This window comes from Elephantulus edwardii, unplaced genomic scaffold (assembly GCF_000299155.1).
Source record: "Elephantulus edwardii isolate Elephantulus edwardi_28Jun2011 unplaced genomic scaffold, EleEdw1.0 scaffold00356, whole genome shotgun sequence".
Taxonomy (NCBI): Eukaryota; Metazoa; Chordata; class Mammalia; order Macroscelidea; family Macroscelididae; genus Elephantulus; species Elephantulus edwardii.
Genome location: NW_006400106.1, coordinates 206,256 through 211,742, shown reverse-complemented (window position 1 = coordinate 211,742; position 5,487 = coordinate 206,256).

Below are 5,487 nucleotides of genomic sequence, written 5' to 3'. Positions count from 1 at the left end.
GCTGAGAAGTCAGGTTTAATCTAATTGTTTCCCCTTTGTAGGTAACTCTTTGTTTTTCGTGTGCTGCTTTGAGAATTCTATCCTTATCTTTTAATTTGGAGAATTTGACTATGATATGTCTTGGTTATTTTCTTTTTGGGTCTAATCTGTTTTGTGTTCTCTGTGCTTCTTGAATGTGGATTTCCATTGTCTTCACAATACCTGGGAAGTTTTCTTCTAGTACTTCTTACACAATCTTCTCAGTGATTTCTCTGTCACTCCCAGGTTCTGGAATTCCAATTACATGTATGTTATTCTGTTTGATGTCATCCCACATAATTCTAATATCTTCTTCATTGTTTTTACAGTTCATCTCTAACTTTTATTCAAGTATGTCTTCCAGCTCACTGATTCTCTGTTCAATGTCTTCAGTTTTACTTTTTTGTCCTAACAGCATGTTGCACACTTCTGCCATTTTGGTCTTAATATTCTGGAGTGCATTTTCATGCTTTTATGTTATTTCCAGTACTATATTGTACTGTCTTGTGATTTTTTAAATTTCTTGTACCTCTTTGTATATTCTATTAATTTTTCATTCATCTTTTGTACTTTTGTATGTATTTGTTCAAGTTTCTCCTCATCAAAATATTTCTTCTGGATTGTTTTCTCTGACGTATTTTCTCTCTTATTGACTTCCATTTTTTCTTCCAACATTTGTATCTTTTCTGTAGCTGATCAACTAACTCTACATCAACCTATTTCTTCTGATTCTCTGCATTAAAAAACAAGGAACTCATGTAATATTATTCAAAATGGGTGAACCTGGAGGACATTATGCTGAGTGAAATATCTCAGTCAGAAAGGACAAATATTATATGGTGCCACTGTTGTAGAATGAGGCTGACACTGGGATGGGGATAAGATTGAGAAAAACTGGATAAATTATGTTTACTGCATTGGAGCTGATGAGGGAGAGAATAGTTTAAAATTAATATATTTTAGGGCATTATGATTATCATAAGAGTCCAAAATGAGGGTTGTAGAGTGGAGTATACTTGAGATGGGGGTAGGGATGTGCAGGGGAGGGGGTGGATTGTGTACTAATGAAGAAGTTTTTCTTTCACTTTTCAAGGAGAGGAGCGAACTGGGGGTAGGGGTGGAGGTGGGGGTAGGTAGGTGGGAAGAAAAGTGCAACAATGAATGAATGGAATTCCAAAATCTCTGTAGATGTTTATTGAAAGTAATAATAATAAAAAAACAAAAAACCAAAAAAAGAAGGGTTATTTTGGGTTGTTTTCATAATGGCTTATGTGGATTGCTGCTTTCTTGACATTATGGGAGTCTTTTCTTAGTAGATATTAGGCTGTGATAACTATAAAATTACCCAGGGAACAGCAATGTTTTGTGAAGCACCTATATTTTCGTTCCACTCTTGTCCCAACGCCTGTAAAGCCAAGAGACTGACAGCAGTTTCCCCCCCCCAAAGTACCTGACTGACCAAAGAGGAAGCCTTTTGTTTCCTTCTGAAAGTAGCTTCTCACCTCCATCCAGGTGCCCAGGACCTCCCTGTTGCTTTAGCTAAGGTGTGCCAGGTGGTTAAGATAGACAACAGTTTTTTCCTCAAATAATTGTGGGAGCAGCGTAGGCTGTGCTTTCCTGCTTTCCAGAATCTTTGTTGTCTTGATGTTGAGATTCAATCTTTATTGAGTTTAAAACAACAGAAAGTTGTCATAGTTATTATACATTTATTATGCACTTAAACACATTTTTATTAGTAATTTTCAAGATCAATCTTTGGGATAAATTGTAAGTAATTTTTTTTCCAAACTAATGGGGAATATTCTAATATTTATTAGAGTTATATTAAACTCTCAACTAAATAGCACCACTAGATATATAATTAAATTTAGAAATCTTCATCTGATCACTAACCAAAATTATATCCTGGAATATTTCAAGAATTTAGAGGTAAATAATTGCACTGAAAACTCAGGCTCACTGTTCTTAAGTTGGTTCCCTCTCATAGTGATCTTCCATTGTTGTTGTTTTTGTTATGTGCCGTCGAGCTTGCGACTCATAGCGACCCTATGTACAACAGCTCTAAACTCTGCTCTATCCTGGGCCAATTGCACTGTCTCCGACACACTCACCCCGATTACCCCAGTCACTGAATCAATCCACCTCATAGAGGGCCTTCCCCTCCTGCACAGTCCCTCCACCCTCCCAAGCATGATGTCCTTACCCAAGGACCGGTCTTTCCTTACAACATGACCGAAGTATGGCAGACGAATCTTCCATTAGGTTTGAAAATATAATATTAATAGGAGCAGACTGCTCATATTTTTCTCACGGAACTATTGGTCTATTGGAACTGCTACAGATGCTTAGCCTTTTGATTTGTAGCACAAGTATGTAGAGAATATGTCACCAGAGCTCCTAAAAAAATAGATTTTGAAGTATCTAAAAATATCAGTGATTGTGAGATTACAGATTGGAAAGTTTTAAAGACTTTAATGTGAAAATTTCCGTGTACTGCAAAACATCATAAACAAGTTTAGTAGGAAAGCAGTTACTGATGAAAATATATTACAAATATAAAAGCACACAACAATTTTAAAGTAAAATACAAGTAACAAGGGAAATGACAAGTGTTTTTGAATGAATAAGCAAAAGATATGATTAGGTGATTTTAAGAATTAAAAAAGATAACTGGTAATTAAATACATGAAAAATATTCAAATTCATGGATAATAAAAATATTTTTAGATCACATCAAATGTTCAGAAAATGTTTATTGATTTTCCAAGTATGTCAGACAGTTAATATTAAGTCTTGGTACCAAAAATTCCAGTATGACATAATTGACACAAAAAGAAAACAGATTTACTTTTATTATTTAGTATTTTATAGTTTACAATTTGTTCTTTAGGATGTAGTTTGTATCTATGTATCTCTTTTCCTTTTGTGAGAACTTTGTTAAGTATTTCTTATTTAGATGAACTACAAACCCAAAGACAATGCTTCTCTGGTGGTTTGAATTCATTAGGCTCTGTGACATAAAGACGAACAATCTTCTTTTAATGTAAAGCCTCAAAAACCAATCTGAAAGGTCAGCTATGCTTCAGTTTCAAGTAAAATGCAATGATTTTTGATTCTTTCCTTTCTTATCACTTCCTGTTTCAGTTTTTCTTGCCTTGTGTTTGAATTATTGAAATAGTCTTATTTCTTCTAATATCTTTTTTTTTCCAGTTAAATACCAAGTACATTTTCTAATAGATATAAAATTTTTCTGCTTCTGGGACAATGTCATTGTTTGCTATCTCTATGTAAATTCAGATTCCCAAATGTAGCATTTAAATTTCTAAACAAACAGGTCACCTTCCACCTTATTTTCCATAATAACCAATAACAATGACTAACTACACTGCAGTTTTCCATGCTGAACCTCACCTACTTCATTCCCTATTCTTATTTTTACACTGAATTCCATAAACATTTACTCTGCTTATGCTTTTATTGTTGTTCCCAACTTAAATAGTATTTCCAACCTTTAAACATTTGTTAAAAAAAAAATAAACATTTGTTATTTCTAATGCAATTTAATGACCAAATAATCCAGGCTAGACAGATTTTTATGTTCTGAATTCTCAAGCATAAGTTATATACCCAACACAATCCAACCATCCTTCTATAAAATTTACTCTACCACCACCACCTCCCGCATATTGTACACCCAGGGTCCTTATTAAATTTCAAAGATTTGAGAATTAACTGTAATTTAAATTTCTATGCATGGAGCTGTGAAATAGTAAAAGAATGTTGTTGTTGTTATGTGCTGTTGAGTCACCTGTGACTAATAGCAACCCTATGTACAACAACTGAAACCCTGATCTATCCTGTGCCAATCTTATTGTCTCCAACACACCTACCCCATTACCCTAGTCACTGAAATCAATACATCTCTTTGAGGTTTTTCCTTTTTTGTGCTGTCCCCCCAACCTCCCAAGTATGATGTTTCTCTCCAGGGACTGTTCTTTCCTTGCAACATGTCCAAAGTATGTCAGATGAAGCTTCAGAATCCTTGTGTCTCCAAGGAAAGGTTTCACCTTCTCTTGTATGAACCTGTTTGTTCTCTTAGCAGTCCATGGTATATTCAAGACTCTTCTCCAGCACCACAGCTCAAAGATATCAATTCTCTATCATCCCTAGTCATTGTCCAGCTCTCTAATGCACAGCAAGTAATTGCAAAGACCATGGCCTGGATCAGGTACACAGACTAGGAAGATGAATTGGCCATCCACTTCTGAAATAGCAGGCCTTTGAAAACCCTATGTACAATAGAGCTTACTTACACAGCTGATATGACAACTGAGGTGGAGTCCTCAAGTATGGAAGCATAAAGAAGAGGAAGAGTTGTAAGCAGACACTAATGATTGGAACATGGACTGTGAGAACCTTGAATGTAGGAAAATTAGATATTAAGAAATTAATGGAACACAAGAATATTAACATACTAGTTAGTGGCAAAATGAGCTGTACTGGCATGGGACATTTTGAGTCAGACAATCATATGATGTATGCTGGAGATGAAAAGGTGAGGAAAAAAGGGGATACTTTCATAGTTAAAAAAGTAATTTCTAGATCCATCTTGAAATATTGTGAGTGACAGGATAATATCCATATGCAGATAAGGAAGACCAGTGACTGCCATTATCATTCAGATATGTGCACCACCAACCAGAACCATAGAAGGGGAAATAGAAGATTTCTACCAACTTTTACAGGTAGAGATCAATAGAACATGCAATTAAGATGCATTAAAAATAGTGGGTGATTGGAATGCAAAAGATGGGGAACAGAGAAGACGACTCAGTAGTTGGAATACATGGACTTAGTGACAGAAATGAAGCTGGAGATAGAATGATAGAATTTTGCACAATCAACGAGTTATTCATTGCAAATACATTTTATAAGAAATATAAGCACAGACTATACACATGAATTTCACCTGATGATATGCATAGGTATCAAATTGATTACATCTGTGGAAAAAACACTGGAGAAGCTTAGTATCAATTGTGAAAACTAGGCTAGGTGCTGCTTGTGGAACAGACCACCAACTACTCATATACCAGTAAAGGAATGAGATATAATTAATTCCAATCCAAACTCCATTTTGGATGCATCCCAAATTTTTCACAAGCTGGTTAATCTTTCATTCTTGTAAGGGTGGAGGGTCATGGCAGGAGAAGAAGACTATGGATGAGATGGATTGACATAGTGACTGCAGTAATGGGTGCAAGTGTGTCCAAGGCAGTGAGATTGGCTCAGGGTGGTGCAAAGTTCAGAGCTACTGTTCATAGAGTAGCTCTGAGTTGTAGTAACATCATCGAAAACAGTTGGTATTTCAAAGTAAGATAATGCCTCACCTCATTGGAAACATATATAGAAATAGAAATAGGAATAGAAATGGAAATGGAAATAGAAATAGAAATAATAGAAATAGAA